Source organism: Mastomys coucha, unplaced genomic scaffold (assembly GCF_008632895.1).
Source record: "Mastomys coucha isolate ucsf_1 unplaced genomic scaffold, UCSF_Mcou_1 pScaffold5, whole genome shotgun sequence".
NCBI lineage: Eukaryota > Metazoa > Chordata > Mammalia > Rodentia > Muridae > Mastomys > Mastomys coucha.
Genome location: NW_022196911.1, coordinates 71,597,597 through 71,614,651, shown reverse-complemented (window position 1 = coordinate 71,614,651; position 17,055 = coordinate 71,597,597). Strand labels below are relative to the sequence as shown.

At 48.9% G+C, this 17,055-nt stretch overlaps 1 protein-coding gene across 1 annotated transcript in view; it reads left to right on the top strand.

Moving 5' to 3' along the window:
- Nucleotides 1-4,718: 4,718 nt before the first annotated feature.
- Rph3al (rabphilin 3A like (without C2 domains)) overlaps nucleotides 4,719-17,055 on the top strand; it is a 145,348-nt gene continuing 133,011 nt past the window's right edge. The window contains exon 1 of the mRNA XM_031351529.1: nucleotides 4,719-4,753. The gene's annotated coding sequence lies outside the window, so the exon portion shown is untranslated. The remainder of the gene's footprint in view (nucleotides 4,754-17,055) is intronic.

Below are 17,055 nucleotides of genomic sequence, written 5' to 3'. Positions count from 1 at the left end.
CTACCGGTTCTCATGATTACGTAGCAAACACTTTATGGACTTAGCTATCTCCTTCACTACCACCTTCCAGGAAAAAAAAAATCAAATGAGCACTAGTGCTTTCAGGAGTCAGAGACAACAGGCCCCCTCGTAGCAGGCAGGACAAGAGGTGACCAGCTACCAGATGTGAGTGTTAGGAACCAAACATGGTTCCTCTGTAAGAGCGGTATGTGCTCTTAACCACTGAGCCATCTCTCCAATCCCCACCACCCCTTATTTTTTGAGAGAGGTTTTACTCTGTACCTGAGTCACCTTGAACTCCATGGCTGCTCGCCTCTATGCTGAGCTTATAGGCATGAGCCCCTATCCTGGTTCCTCCCAGCTCTTGGTGGCACCAGGCATTCCTCTTTAGGGTGTCTTCATCCCTTGAATGTCTGTCTCCACCTTCACATTCACGACTCTCACATGTGAACCTTCTTGTGGGGTTTAGGGCCTATTAGATATTGAGGATATCTCATTGTGAAATGCTTAAGGTTTGCTAAAACTTTTTTTTAAATTTATTTGCCTTTATTTTATGTGCATTGGTACTTTGCCTGCATGTATGTCTGTGTGAGACTGTCAGATTTTGGAGTTACAGTTGTTAGCTGCCAGGTCCTCTGAAAGATGCAGTCGATGCCCTTAACCACTGAACCATCTCTCCAATCCTGTTTGTTTTTTTTTTCTTTTTTCTTTTTAAAGACAGGGTTTCTCAGGGATGGGGATGGGTTGGACAGATGGCTCAGAAGTTAAGAGCTCTGGCTGCCTTTCCAGAGGTCCTGAGTTCATTTTCCAGCAACCACATGGTGGCTCACAACCATCTATAGTGAGCTCTGGTGCTCTCTTCGTATCTGCAGGCATACATGCAAGGCAGAATGCTATATATGTAATAAATAAATAAATCTTAAAAAAAAAAAAAAGACAGGGTTTCTCTGTGTAGCTTTGGCTATCCTCAAACTCAGCGGTCAGCCAGCCTCTACCTCCCAAGTGCTGAGATTAATAGCATTGCACCACCACATTTGCTCTCTCTCTTTCTCTCTCTCTCTCTCTCTCTCTCTCTCTCTCTCTCTCTCTCTCTCAACAAAACAGGTCACAGTCACAAGTTTTGGGTTTGGCGTGGATATTTCCCCCCAGACCCTAATTTAATCCATCAGATCTGTAAATCTGAGTCCCGTTGTCTTCTTCCACTCCACTTGTCTCCTTCACAGTAAAGAGGAAGGGACAAGTGTCTCTTCATCATATGTGTCCAATAGATTTAAGATTTTGGGCCTCTCCAGGAACCCCTGACGGTCCGAGACAGCTGTTTGACTCCTTCTGAACACTTGCCTAGAGAGGTCACCCCTCAACCTCTACAGGCTGGGGTTTGGCCCCAGGCACCTTCATGACCTGGGATCCTCTGGACCTCAGCTGTTGTCTGCAGATCACTCTTGGCTTTTGGGCATGTCTCCTGGAGACAGGCCTGCCCTCTCCCACGCTCTTCTGCCTTACTACTGCAAGCTGGCCAGCTCCTTCCCTTCCCTTTCAATAATCGGCTAGGCTGGAAAGTGGCCCTGGGTACTTGGTTCTCACCTGGAGGAGAGGTGTTGGTGTGAGAGGAAGGTGACCCCCAGAGGATGTTCAACAATGTTTGGAGGCACTTTCTATTGTCACAACCTGAGTGGCAGAAGTGAGTCTATACTACTACTTAGTACAAAAGGCTAGGGATCGATGCCGCTAAACAACTTGCAATGAACAGCATAATCCTATGATAAAGGAGTCCCCTGCTGAAAATGACAACAAACGCGGTGGCCCGGTGGCCCTGCTCTACCTCTGTGCTTGTCCTAAGCTTCAGGATAGAGGCCCAATTCTCAAAAATCAGACTCTGCTTCTACAGGGGTAGCAGTTTTGATGACATTCTGCCAGGGAGCTGCCCTTCTAGGCATCCTGGATGGCGTGGAAGAGTCTTCCGGTGGTGTGATGGTGAGGGGGAGGCACAGAGGGCCTTAAAGCCGAGCCTGCTTGCTCATAACTCCCTCCCAGGGAGCTCAATGGGTGGCTCTCATTGGCAGTGGGAGAGGGGATGGGGAGTTAAGGTCCAAGGACCAGCTTGGTCTCTTATGGTGTCTTGGCAAAGGTCCTTATCTCTCCATCTCACTGGGAGGTTCCAGTAGGAGTTGTGAGGTGGGGGGAGTGTCCCAGCTAGCCAGACACCAGTGTTCCCCTACTCGGCTGAGTCCATTCTTGTCTCTGCTGTGAAAGCTCTTGGGAAGCAGAAGCCCTTCCAGTTCGTTCACCTGTGTCTCTGGTACCTCAACATAATTACTCTCTGTTGCAAAACAATAGCATTCTGTTGACAGTGAATGAAGAGTCTGCCTTCTTTGCCTTCTTTAGAGAACAGGTGGATTTGCAGCTGGCAAAGAGAAGGGCTGGGGATGTGACTCAGTTGGTAAGATGCTTGCTTAGCGCACATAGACTATGTCTCTGATTCCAAGCACTACATAAACCCTTGCTGGCCCAGGCCTGAAATCTCAACGCTAAGAAGGTGGAAGCGAGAGGTCTGAGGTTCAAGAGTGTCCTCTGCTACACATAGAGCTTGAGGCCAGCCAGGGATACAGGATCTTAAAAATGGTCTTGTGGGCTCCTTTTGTTTTGTTTTGACAAGGTCTTTCCTCTATTGTACATTTTGTCCAAGATGACATTGATGGCCTTGAACTTGTGATCCTTCTGCCTCAATCTTCTAAATAGCTGGGACTTCAGATAGACACCATGCCCTGCATTTTTTTTAAGACTTCTTTATTATACTTTATGTGTATGAGTACACTGTAGCTGTCTTCAGACACACCAGAAGAGGGCATCAGATCTCATTACGAATGGTTGTGAGCCACCATGTGGTTGCCGGAAATTGAACTCAGGACCTTTGGAAGAGCAGACAGTGCTCTTAACCACTGAGCCAGCTCTCCAGCTCATCATGCCCTGCATTTTGTTTCTTCCCCCAAGCTAAAGATAAAAGGCACTCTGCCCACTGAGCTACACTCTGACCCCATCTGTAATCCATTCTAAGAAAGAAAAGTTTGCTTGGATCGAAGAGCAAAAAGGATGAGGCCACTGTGAATTTTGCCAAGTGGATGTGGAGGAGGTTCCCCTACAACATGGAAGAAGAGTTGGCAAGAATAAAAGGACTTGGAGCAAGAGCCCATGCAGCTAGTGATTGGCCTAAGATGGCGAATATATTCACATCAGTGGGGCCTCAACATACAGACACACATGTGCGAAGTATGTCCCCCTTCCCAATCAGTGGGCATGTGGGAGCCACCAGTGAGGATGGGGCCATTTCACACTGGAGCAGGACAGGAGGCCTAGGCTGTGTCTCCTCTCATATACAAGATGCCCCCAGGAACAGTCAAACAAGGACAGTTGGTTGTGTAAGGATGGTTGTATTACTGTGGGGGGGGGGTGGGGAGGGCTATGTGAGATACCTAGAAAATAAAGCTTTAAGGAAACTAGCAAGAGTCCTCTCTCCTCAGCCCAACCCAAGTACAAGGCTGAAGTACTACAAGCACTCGCTAGAAACCTTGCTTGTTGGAGGCTAAAAAACACCTCACAAAGATACCTCACAAAGCAATCAGGTTATCAACCAATTTCTCATGGCCCATTCTCCAAAAAGAGGCTGGGTCAACTCAGAAACTGAGTTCGATGTCACAGGCTATGCGTGCTAGGAGGCAGCTTGTGGGTGGACAGGTAGCCCTGCATCCTTGAGATCTGAGGATTAGGGAAATGACCAGGGTGATGGCCATGACTGTTACTAACCCTTACAACGAGCCAGTCTTGGGTTAGGGGCTTCCCTGAATTCAGGGACTTGCTCCAAGTCCTTTTATTCTCATTCTTCTCTTCCTCCTGCAGAGAAGACTGAAGCTCAGACTTCACTGCCTGAACACAGTGACAATTTATATTAAGTCAGATTAAACGAAGTAACACATTCAGTCAGTCCCTTGTTCCCAGTGGCTAGGGCAGCTATACAACATCTCTGTACTACAGGAAGTTTCCTGGCAGGTGTCACAGATTCACACAAGATCACATTTCCCATAGGGAAGATCAGAGTCCAGATGAAAGTTGATATGACCTAGGGACTAATCGGGGCTGCTGAATTAATATGACAACCAGGAGTCCCAGGCTTTTCACCTGGCTACTGATGTCCAAGGCCATCTTAGGAATTTTTTTTCCTTAAATATTTAGTCTAAGGGGCCAGAGAGATGCCTTCACTCTACTTGGGTACATATACACCATTCAGGCTTATAGCAGCTGGAAATGAATACAACTTGGTTCATTTTGAACTGGCAGAGTCAAGACAAAGCAGACAAGAGCTCTGGGTGGCAGCTTCCTTTGAAGACTGTAGCATCCATTTGCGCCTCCTCCAGTCATTTATTCTGCAAACATACATTGAGCACCAGCTAGTGTTAGGTTTCTAGAAACCCTATCTTTTGCCTCCTGGGGTTGCTAGAAGAGGCTTGAAGCTCTTTAAAGAAAAGACAGAGCTGTTCGTTATCTGTAACTAAAAGGAGCCCTCGAGATCCACTCGGTGCCAAGAAGAGCCATCTAAAGGGGATGGCGCCTATCAGATGGCCTCAGGCCAGCGCTCTTCAGCTGGCAGGAACAGGTCCCAGGTCAAAGAGGGGCGGACCGGGGCGGGGCGCGCGCCTGGTACCTGAGGTGACCGCCAGAGGGCAGCCAGGGAGCGCGCCCGGCCGGGGCGAAGCCCCAGGTAAGTGAAGCTAAAGTGGGGCCACCCCCCCTTTCCTGGGCCCAGTCTCTGGGGCCCCGGTGTGTGTGTTTGGCTCTAGGATGGGAGCCAGAGCGTGTGCACGCGATGGTCCCGGAGCCAGAGCTCAGATCCTGTAGATGTTGGAACCTGGGGTGGGGACCGTTCCTGAGCACCGCTGGGGCGCGGGCAGGGCCTGGCGCCCGACTGCCCTCCTGGGTTTACCCGCCCTCTCTCTGTCTCTCCGTGACCGGAGACTCGGGGCTCCACTAGGGCTGTCCCGGGACAGCGCTGCTGTCCGCTCCACGGTCGCACTCATATTCCCGGATTTAAGCCACAGCCCGGAGCGAAGGGTGTACCTCGAGCGGCCCAGGGTGTGTCCCGGGCACGGAGTGGAGCGGGGCGCGGGCGGCCGGTGGGGGAGGGGCGCGCGCGGTGCGGACAGCAGGCGGCGCTGGGGCGAGCGCGCCCGCGAGTGAGTCAACAAGTGCGGCGCCCCGCGAGCGCGCGCGGGCGGCGGGAAGGGCCTGCAGTTGGTGGCCTGCGTCGCGATCCCTCAGTGCCCGGCCGGTGTAGGGTGGGCGGGATCCATTGTTTCAGGTGACTGGCGTTTGTGGGGGGTGTCCTTGGCCCTGGACGCTCGTCTCAAACAGGCTGGCTGGCGTTCAGGAGTGGGAATCCGAAAGCACGTGGAGCCCTTGGGTGTGCGGATGCAGGGTGGAGGGTGTCCCCCGTGTCAGCCGATTCTGCCCCTGGAAGTCCCCTCCCCGCGGTCAGACAGGTTTGGGGAAGTGTTTCAAGCCACTCGGGGCGCCGCTAGGAGTTCAGGATGGCGACCCTCCCTGCTTGCTCCCAGGGCGTCTCAGGCCGTCTGCGAACTCCGAGGTGGAGCAGGGCAGAGCGACCCGATTTTCCATCCGTGTATCTGATACACCTTCCTTAGCGGCCCCCCTGGGAAAGGTGGGGGATGCTGAAAGTGGAAACCCGATCTCAGTGAGACTTGAGCCAGTGGGATCCAGGTGAAAAGTCGCTGTCAGTCGGTTTGTGCAGCTGGAAAGCTTTGATCCTCGCGGCAGCAGAGGGTAGGAGAGGGAAAGCGGCATCCTTGAGGCCCCAGAGCAAGGCGAAAGCCTCTCAGAGAAGCCAGCCCCTATAGTTCAGGCTCTGTCTCGCCCCCAACCGGAGACATTGCTCCTTCCATCGCTGCCTCTGACAGCCACTTGGCTCCCAACTGGGAAAGAAAAAAAAAAAAAACGGAGCTGTGAGGTGAGCTTTGCTCTCACCGTCACATTTTCCACAAGTGCTCTGCACCTGCTGCTGTCCTCCTCCGTGTAACCCTGCAGCCCAGACTGCAGTCCTGCCACTCATCTGAAGCTGCTAACTGGCTTTCCTGTGAGCCTCTCTCCCTCTTGTCCCCACTCCCTACCCACCGCCGGGGTGTCATCTATTTTGCAGCCTTCCCTACCGGTGGTCTTTATTTCTGGGCAGGCCTCCCTCCCTTCTTCCCCAGTTGTTCCTTTCCCAGCCCTCTTTTCTTGCTTCTCCTTTCCAGGCCGAGTTCAGGACTTCTCACGCAGTGGTCTTGGGGAGGCTTCCAGGTCACACTACCTCATGTCCAGGCTTTCTTTGGGTTGCCCTACAGTCACTCAAAGGTAGTCTGAATCTGGACGAGTGTCTCAGACAGGAGCCCTTCTCATTTTATCAGACTACATTTGCCTCTAAGGGGTCTGGCCTTTTCTCCTGGGACCGGCTGGCCCTGACCTGGAAAAGGTGTAGGCTAGAATACAGACTCCTGATGCAAGCTCGTGTGTGCGGCAAACAATCTGACATGTCACCTCTAGAAGGAGCAGCTCTTGACCTTGACCCCTAAGAAATCCTCAGAGTCTCCTGTTTTCCTCAGGCCTTTCTGGGCCAGCTCCTTTGCTGGGTTCTTGGCCTTTCAGTCCTGGGCTTCCTTTATATTGGTTTCCAATCCTGAATCTTCTCTCTTCCCCTTCATGGCCAGTCACCCTTGTCCCTCCCTGTACTATTTGGCTTAGGTGCTGTTGTCTGAGAGAGCTTGCTCCTCCTGCCTGGAGTCCCACTGATCCAGGACCCCTTTCCTAACTGCATCCTTGCCTACAGCTGTCTTGCTGTTTCCTGATGGCAGCCTCTCCGTTTTTCCCCCCTCTGGATCCTCGGCACTGCACATCCTGTAGGTGTTCAGTGAACTGCCCCCAAGTTTCTGAGAATTCTCCACCCCATGCCTGGAGCCCTGTTCAAATTAAATCTCCCTTAGAGCCCTGCTGCTTCTTCCAGGTTCTTGGCCTTCTGCTCCTCTAGGCTTCCGAATGGCTTAGTTACATTGTGTGTTCTATGCCATTTAAGTCCTGAGTGGTCTCTGCTGTTGGCTTCTTAACAAAGAATGGACATTACTGTGTCCTGAATTGGGCAGTGTACCAAGGGGTCCAGGCCTTCACTGGTTTTTATGTTCTTGAGGCACTCAGAGAGGTAGACATCAAGATTATTGTCTCCACTCTGCCCGTCAGGAAGCGACCTGCCGGACTCACACAGCTTGTGTGCGGGTAGGCAGAGCTGAGGTGGAATTCAGTCCTACGGGCTCCAAGCTATCGTTAAATACAAGGACTTGTTGTTTGGCCTGAAGGTGTATATGTACCACATCTCCAGCGTCCCCTCAGTATCTGGCCCTGGTACACAGGACATACTGGTGGCTTGGGACTCTTCTGGTCTCTGGGAAAGGGACTTGATAGCAGACAGATAGATAGGTAATGGGATCCTTGACTCCAGAGGTTGTGGCAGCAGTCAGGGAGGCCCTGGAAACATACTGTTTCTGATCTGGCTTTAGAGCTGTGGAGCAGAGAGCTCTGTGGGTTGGAGGGTGGGGAATCCTCAGGTCCACCCTTCCAGAGTTCCCTAAGTACCCATCCCTTAGGAACACTCTCAGTCCCCCTTTTGAACCGCCAAATAAGTTTCTTTAGGAGGAGGCCCCCCTTCCCTTCTCTTGCAGGCCACTGTCACATGAAAATGAGCTCCTGCTGCAAAATCCTGTTACCATAGCAACCAGTAGTGTGAGGCCCAAATCTCCTGCTCCTAGGTCTCTGCACTATGTGCTTGGAGGGGCTTTTTCTGTGTTTGCTGCCTGAAGAAATTAAATATTCCACTTCGTTTTCCTTTTGAGTAGATATTAAATTTTTTTTGTTTGTTTGTTTCTTCAAACCAGTGACTTCTGGGTTCTGTTTGTGTCCCAGCATGTTGTAGCCAGGCAGCTGGCACACCATTAGTCATGACCCCAAGGTGATGACCCTGGTTTAGGTCACATCTATGAGTGATACCCAGTGCATCGTGGGTAGCTATGCTGTCTTGGATGCCTGTCAGAAAAGAGACAGAGCAGGTGCTCCTGGAATAGGCAAGCCTATTCTCTTCAGCTGTGTCTAGGCCTTGTCCATGGATACCACCATGAACAACACACCTCAGACATATGAGCCAAATGTGGGGGTGGAGAGACGGCTAAGTGGTTAAGAACACTGGATGCTCTTCCAGAGGACCCCGGTTCAATTTCCAGCACCCACATGGGAGCTCACAACTGTCTGTAAATCCAGTTCTAGGGTATGGAATACACACACACACACACACATACACACACACACACACACACACACACAAAGCATCAATGCATAGAAAAATAAATAAGTCATTAAAAAAGTTAAACAGACAAAAGGGAGAGAAAAAGAAAAAGAAGGAAAAGGAAGACATATGGACCAAGTGCTCCCAGATGCAGTCTCCATACTTAATTCTCATCCCGGGGGAGTTAGAAGTAGTAACGTTTTCCCCATCTCATAGATGAGAAACTGATGTCCCAGAGCAGCTAAGCATTTGTCAGATAACACACAGCAAGTACGAGATGGAGGTGGCGTTCAGTCCTAGAATGTCTGTCCTTGTGGTTAAGGCTCTATGAGCTGCCAGTGGAAGAGCTACGGTCTAAGACTGGAATGGTGAACAGACCGGCTGCTCTAAGATTCAAGGTGTAGAGCAGTCACTGTATCCATGCCTCATCGTGGGCAAGAAGCTACAGTGCAAAGGCATGTTCTGAGAGGGTTCAGACTGGCATTGGTAAATAACCAAGTAAACCAGAAAGGACTCAGAGTCCTTAGAAACCAGGGCAAATGTAGACACTAGAACGCCATTGCAGGCGAGAATGAGCAGTTAACAGCCACATGAGTCACACAAGCAGAAATCAGAGCAGATAGCTGCAGGGCCCACTATGTAGCCCAGGCTGACCCTAAACTCAGGTTCAAGCGATCCTCCTGCCTTGGCCTCACTAGACTTTTTTTTTTTCTTCTTTTAATTTGATTGGTCAAGCGTTGTGTTTATAACCATCAGAATTGATCAGTCCCCCCCACCCCTTACTGAGGACAGAACCCAGGGTCTTATGCATGGAAACAGACTCAACAACTGAGCTATGGCCTAAACCCAGAATTTACTTGCGTGTCCTTTTGTGTAGATAGTACCCTTCAGTAAAATTTACTAAAACAGTAAAAGGGCCGCAGTGAGCATCACCCTAGAGTGCGAACACAGCTCTTACAGAAGAGCCTTGCCTTTCACCTCACCCACTTCACCTACAACCTTGGCTTTTGGTGACACATGGGAGGTGACATGAGAGTGGGAGATGACATGAGAGTGGACTTCCATGTTCTAGAAGGAGTTAGCTTGGGGATGGGGTGCAGGGAGAGCCAGAGTTAGTTCTGCTTGTGCCCTTTACACAGCACTGGCTCTGTCTATAGGGGAGATCACTTAACTAGTAAGTGGCTACTTGGCCCATGCCAACTAGGAGGTGGCTACTTGGCATGGGCACTGCCCCCACTCTCCTCCCATGATGGGCCAGGGGTGAATGGGTGAGGGTACACATATCCACACCAGCTAGTTGCCAGGGCTTGGGTCTTCCTGGAGGAACTGCAGGATCTGGGTCTGGATATTCTAGGAGCCCTGGGCCCAGACCTCAGACCTCAGTCCTCAGATCGAGCTGTCAGCAAAAGAGCATTCCAAGGCTTGTGGCAGACTGCAGAGCCCAGCTGTGCTTCAAGAGCGCCCCTCTGTTCACACTGCATTTCCAAGCTGCTAAAAATACCCGAGTGCCTTATGTAAGACCGCAGGCAGGTACCGTGTGGACACCTTATGTAAAAGCACTTCCTAGACCCTGGACAGTCAATCGCATGTCGCCATGACCATTGTGGCACAGTTAGGAAGCTGCTGGTGTTTGCCTGTCAAGGAAGAGAGCTGTACTTGGGGCCCTGTCCTGTCAGTAGTGGTTTTGCCTCCTCCACCTGTTGGTGTGGTTTCGTCGTTGGGCGTGGCCCACCCGAGCAGTTGAGTTGATGCTCGGCTTTGTAAGATTTTCTCTTCTGCTCATCCCAAGTCTTTGACAATGGATTCTCTGCTTCACCAAGATACAGCGTCTCCGAGTTAAAGAGCCTCCTGTATCCTTCAGGAGTCCTCTCCTTCGTGACAAGGTGACCATTCAATTTAGCTTGAGTGTTCACGGTGCCGGGGACAGCCCATCTCATCGGTGGCTGCAATTTAATGGGAAAGATAAACAATGAAAACTAAGGCATACAATGCAGGCTGAAACCAAAGAGGAATTTCAAAGAGGCCTTGGCTGTACATCCATGGGTTCTGAGGCTTAGAAAGGAGGGTCACTGTGGATGCAGTGTGTGTGTGTGTGTGTGTGTGTGTGTGTGTGCAGGTGTGAGTGTGTGGTTATAAATCAAACCCGGCACCTTGGGCATGCCAGGCAAGTACTCTATTATTGTCAGTCTCTGAGGTATATGCATTACAAAGTTCATCCATTTTAAGAGCATGTCTTAGTTAGGGTTTCCATTGCGGTGAAGAGACACCATGACCACAGCAACTCATATGAAGAAAAACTGGGGCTGTCTTACCATTCAGAGGTTTAGTCCATTAGTGCCATGGTGGGGATCATGGCAGCATGCAAACCAACGTGTTGCTGGAGAGGTAGCTAAGAGTTCTACATCAAGATCTGCAGGCAGCAGGAAGAGTGAGCCGGTAAGGCTGGCTTGAGTTTCTGAACCTTCAGAGCCCACTCCTAGTGACACGCTCCATCCAACAAAGCCATGCCTATTCTAACAAAGCCATGTCTTCCAATAGTGCTACTCCCCAGGACGCTTTAGGGCCCATTTTCATTCAAACCCCAGCAGAGCATAATCTATTTATTTTTTTCTCTTTTTATAGTGCTAGGGATTACCTATAGGCTTCACATGCTAGGCAAGTGATGTACCATAGAGCTGTAATCCAGCCCTGTATTTTGTTTGTTGTGTGTGTTTTTGACACAGGGTCTTTCTGTGTATCCCTGGATGGCCCAGAGCTCACAGTGTAGACCCCTATCATAAGCCTTGTTTGTCCCACACAGCAAGATCTCATGGGTTCAGGATCCTTTCTGGAGTTCAGCCTTTCCACTCTGTTCCTCTCCGGTCTTATCTGGATTTATCTTGGTTTAGGATGGGAGGTAAGATGTTTCCTTGATTTGATTAGCGGCCTGACTTCTGGTACTGGTTTTCTGTACAGATTATTTCTCCCGTTGCTTCAGCGAAATGCCTACAAGGCAACCTCAGGAAGGAAGGACTTAATTGTCTCACAGTTTGAGTTTACAGTCCTCATTGGCAGGGAGGGAGTGGTTGAAGGAGCAGGAAGCAGCTGGTCATGTGACCTGTGCAAGCAGGAAACAGGATGACCGCTGGTACTCAGCTAGCTTTCTCTTATGCGGTCCAGGACCCGAGCCTAGGGAATGGTACTGCCCATGTTTAAGAAGGCTCTTTTTGCCTCAGTTAACCCGATCAAGGTAATCTTTCACAGATGTGCCCAGAAACTTGTCTCCATCATGATTCTAGAGCCTGTCAAGATAGCAGAACTGCATAGCCTGTAGAGCCACACTGTTACAAATTCAAGTAAGGGCTGGAGAGATGCCTCAGAGGTTAAGAGCACTGTCTTAAGAGCACTTTCAGAGGTCATGAGTTCAATTCCCAGTAACCATGTGGTGGCTCACAACCATCTGTAATGGGATCTGATATTCTCTTCTGATATGCCTGAAGAGAGCAACAGTGTACTCACATACATAACATTTTTTTTTTAAATCAATTGTAAAAGGCACACGCTGAGAGCTTCCGGCCTCCCACCTCCCTCAGCCTTCAGGTGCAGTAACCAGACTTACTAAATCTGATGGGTGCTTTCTTCCTTCTTCTGACTGACGTAGAATGTCAGCTTTGCTATAGTATAAAACATGCAAGTTTCCAGGTTTTCTGGTTTTGTCTTTTTTTTTTTTTTCCTGAATCCGTTGTTTTTCCTCCTCTGTCACTTTATCTTTTGTTGTTGTTTTTGTTTGGAGACAGGGCCTCGCTATGTAGCCCAGGATAGCCTGGAATTCACTATGTAGCAGAGGATGGCTCTCAGCTCTTTATGCCCCTGGGCCCACCTCCTGCGCTGGGATCACAGACACATACCGCCACCCCTTGCTTTGCTTACACGTTTTCATCATGACTTTGTATTAATGTCTGGACGTGCAAGCCCTTGCTCCTAATTTCCTTGGTCATGCTTGCCTATGTATTCATTATTCTTTATGAAGTCTATGATCATTTCATTGCGTTTTCTACACGTATCATTAGCATTTCATTTGGGACTGCACTTATGCAATAATAAATAGATGGAGTTTTCCAACCCGGGGATATAGTCTTCCTTGTAGTCTAATTTTTATTTCTGTCATCTCCTGTCAGAGCACCCAGTTAAGCTTCATGGTTGCCTTTTAAAGAGGGTGGTGCACATTTCCTCTTAGGTGTTTTGTGTTTTGAAGACAATTTTAAAAGTATGTATTTATTTAGTGTGTGAATGTGGAGGTGATTCTCTCCTTCTTTCGTGTGGGTCCCAGGGATCCAGCTCAGGCTTGGTGGCTCACTGAGCCATCCTGCCAGCCTCGTGCTTGTAGGTTTTCTTCCTCCTAGGAATATAGTGCTTTTTTCCCAGCCCTCCTTCACTCCATTTCTCCCTTCTTCTTGCTCTCTCTCCCTTCCCCCCACCTCCTCTCCCTCCCCCCCACCTTTTCCTCTCTTCCTCCCTTCCTCCTTCCTCCCCTCCTCATCTGAGAAAGGGGAGGTCTCCCCTTGGTACCCCACCCCATCCGGGCAGATCAAGCCACTGCAGACTAGGTGCAGCCTTTCCCACTGTGAGGCAAGACAAGGCAGCCCAGTTTGAGGAATGGGATCCACAGTTAGGCAACAGATTCGGGGGTAGCCCTCACTACAGTTGTTGGGGGACCCACATGAAGACCAAACTGCACATCTGCCACATATGTGTGACAGGGGCGTGCTGACCACGCTCACTCTTTGGTGGGTGGTTTAGTTTCTGGGAGCCCCCAAGGGTCCAGGTTAGTTGAGTCTGTTGGTCTTCCCATGGAGTTCCTATCCCCTCTGGGTCCCTCAGTGCTTCCCCCAACTCTTTCACAAGATTCCCAAAGCTACATCTAATGTTTGGCTGTGAGTCCCTTCATCTGTTTCCATCAACTGCTGGGTGGAGCCTCTCAGAGGACAGTTATGCTAGCTAGGATCCTATCTGTAAGTTATAACAGAGTATCATTAATAGCGTCCCGTATTGGTTTTTTCCCACAGGATGGGTCCCAATTTGGACCAGTCGTTGGTTGGCCATTCCCTCAGTCTCTGCTCTGTCTTTTTCCCTGAACACCTTGTAGGCAGGACATATTTTGAGTCGAAGGTTTTGTAGGTGGGTTGCTGTTCTTATCCCTCTACTGGGCGTTCTGTCTGCCTACAGGACATTGAGCCACTTAAGGGTCTATATCCCCCACGGCTAGGAGTCTTAGCTAGAATCACTCCACAGACTCCCTGCCCCCACATCCCATGTCTCTGGCACATCCTAGAGATGCCTCCCCCGCCTTGCCCATTACCAATTTTTGTTCCCTCTCCCCTGCTCTCCCTACCCCGATCCCCCTGCCCTGTTCCCATCCCCATCCCCTCTCCCATCCAGTTCCTTCCTTCTGTTCACCTCCAATGTCTATTTTATTTCCCCTTTGAGAAAGATTCAAGCATCCTCCCTTAGGCCCTCTTTGTTATTTGGCTTCTTTGGGTCTGTGGATTGTAGCATGGTTACCCTGTGCTTTATGGCTAATATCCACTTATGAGTACATACTAAGCAGGCGTGTCTTTTTGGGTCTGAGTTACCTCATGCAGGATGATATTTTCTAGTTCCATCCATTTGCCTGCCAAATTCATGATGTCCTTGCTTTCAATAGCTGAGTAGTATTCCATTTACACACCAATTTTATACCTCTCCTTAAACAGATCTATCCACACTGTCCCAGGGGACATGCTGACTGAAAAAATAATATATATTAATATAACAATAATATATTAATATATAATAATATATCATATATATGATCATTAACTGCTCTTTACAGCTTAACTACATAGGTTTATAGCTTTAATGTAGTTTGGTTTTGCATGCATTTGAGCTTTTGTAAGTAGAGTCATATGTATTCCACTTACTTAACAGCCACATTGGGGTGTGTGTGTGTGTGTGTGTGTGTGTGTTCTATTCTTGCCTGTAGCTGTAGTTTCTTTTTTATGACTGTAAGTTAAAGGTCCAGCTTGTTAGCCCCTTCCGTTTGCAGATGGGTACTGGGCATTTTGTATCTTCCTAGGCTGGGGCCAACACCCTTTCCAGGTTTCTCTGGGCTGTTGTCCTCAAGAGTGGAAGAAAGTTTGAAGTTCTGTGTATTCCTTCCAGAGTGTCTGCTGCCCCCTCACACACCATCCACACTTTGAGTTTATGCCGCCTGGCCAGAGTGCACGGATCTCTCATTGTGATTTATACTGGCAGCACATTGGTTTTCATGGGGTCGTGTTGCTTCAAGGGGGTGCGGTGTTGATGGGTTGTTTGTGTTTCCTCATTTACTCTCCCGTACTTTCCTTTACCCCGTCCCTACCCTCTTTAGATTTCTCACTGTTTCACAGCAGATCTTCACGCATTCCCATGGTGGCACTAATCTAACACCTACTTCTATGTTGTGAATTCTCCGGGATGTGGCTTTTCACTATCTTAATAGCATCTTTTGAAGAATAAGATAGTTGGATTCTTCAGTGAGCCTGCACTAGCTAGGACCCAGTGTTTGTTTCTGGTCCTGTTCTTTTGCTGTTTGAGGCCCGGACCGCTTGTGCCTCTCACCTTGCTAAGCACCGACTATAAATCGGTTACCAAATGGTTAATACCAAAACCCAAGGCTTTTTGTTTTGTTTTGTTTTGTTTTAAGATTTATTTATTTATTATATGTAAGTACACTACTGTAGCTGTCTTCAGACGCACCAGACGAGGGCGTCAGATCTCATTATGGGTGGTTGTGAGCCACCATGTGGTTGCTGGGATTTGAACTCATGACCTTCCGAAGAGCAGTCGGTGCTCTTCCCCGCTGAGCCATCTCACCAGCCCAAACCCAAGGCTTTTATATGATCCCTTTTTTAAGTCTCTCTGTGCATAGTTTTGGTTTGCTTGTTTTGTGTTTTGATGCTAGGGAGTGAACCTAGGGCCTTCTACATGCTAGGTGAGCGCTCTACCACTGAGCTGTATCCAGAGAGCTGTGACGACTCTAAGAGCTGTGACGACTCTATTTAAACAGTTGTATTCTTGGACTGATTAGCTAAACTTTCAAGGAGACAATCAGTTACTAGTTAACTGAAAGGGCTAGAGAGACTGTTCTGTGGTTAGTTACTGTTGCAGAGGACCTGGGTTCAATTCCTAGCACATAGTGACTTGCAACGATTTGTAAGTCAGTTCTAGGCCACCTGACACCCTCTGCTGACCTCCAGGGATATTATATACACATGTGGTGCATATACACCACAGAGGCAAAAACACTGATACACATAAAATAAACTAAATAAGAAGAAAAGAGTTCGCCCATAGCTGGCTTTGAATGGTGGTTACACACCTTTAATGCAGAACTAGAGAGGCAGAGGCAGGTGGATTTCTATGAGATGAAGGGCAGCCTGGTCCAAACAATGATTTTTCAGCCAGTCATGGCTACATGGAGAGACCTGTTCTCTTTCCCAGGCCACCTGTAACTCCAGTTCCAGAGATCTTACACCCTCGCCTTTCCTCCGTGGGCACCTGTACATACATACTCATGACAGATGCTCACACAGTGATTCAAATAAAATGAAATCTTTTTAAAAAGAAAGTTAACTGGAAAAGTTTGCAACCAGCTAGGAATGAATTGGTGGATATGCTTGTGTAGTGTGTATAAGCCCCTGGGTTCGATCCTAGCTCTTCTCCAGAGTTTCCAAAAGTTAGTGGCAAACTGCTTTAAACATCTGGTCTTGGTAGGTTTTTCGTTGTTGTGGGTTTTTTTTTTCCTTACTTAGTTTAAATTCAGTTCCGAGTTTTAAAACAATTTTCTCTCAGTCCCCTGTGGCAAGCTAATGAAGAACACTGGCTTAATAGGAGAAATGTAGGAGTGAATGTCATATCCCACAGTTCATTTTTGGAGTCTAGATTCACCCCTCTCTCTCCTTAATGGACAGCATATCAGAGGAGGGGTGTTGGGGTCAGGGGTCAGAGCCAGGGTTCTAGGGAAAGCAATTCTCCTGGGCACTGTGTGCTCTAGAGGTTCCTGTCTAAATTGCTGTGCTCTGAGCAGCGTTTTCTAAAAGTAAAAAAGGAAATGAATTCTCTTCTGGTTTCTTTCTTGCTTCCTCTTCTTTTTAATGTCATCAAATCACACGGGTTAGTGACAGGGAACGACCTAATTTCAACTGGTTTCGGACTTGTCACAGTGCTTGTCCTGGTTAATGTCAAGGTCCAGGAGAGTATTTGATCAAGGGCAAAGGACCATGGGTGAAGCTGGCAAAGGAAAGGTCAGGGATGAATATGAAATTATCCCAAGCCCCTGTGGTAAGCTGCCCGGGTTGTGTCGCAGCTCACACAGCTGGCCGTGCTGTTCCACGGTCCATTCCCCAGATCCTCTCTGCTCTTCCAGAGTGTTCCCTGAGCTCAAGGCAGGGAGTGTTCTAGTCATATCCACTAGGACTGGGATCCACATCTCTGCATTTTGATTGGTTGTGGTTTTCTACAGTGGACTCCATCTGTTGCAAAGAGATGTTTCCTTGATAAGGACTGAAGACCCCACTTCTCCGTGTGATGTAAGGACTAATGTTTAGACCGTAGTTAACTTTACTCTTTGAGATTGAGCTAGGTTTCCAGTACTAGGCACGATTGAGCCTGTTGTTAAGCAG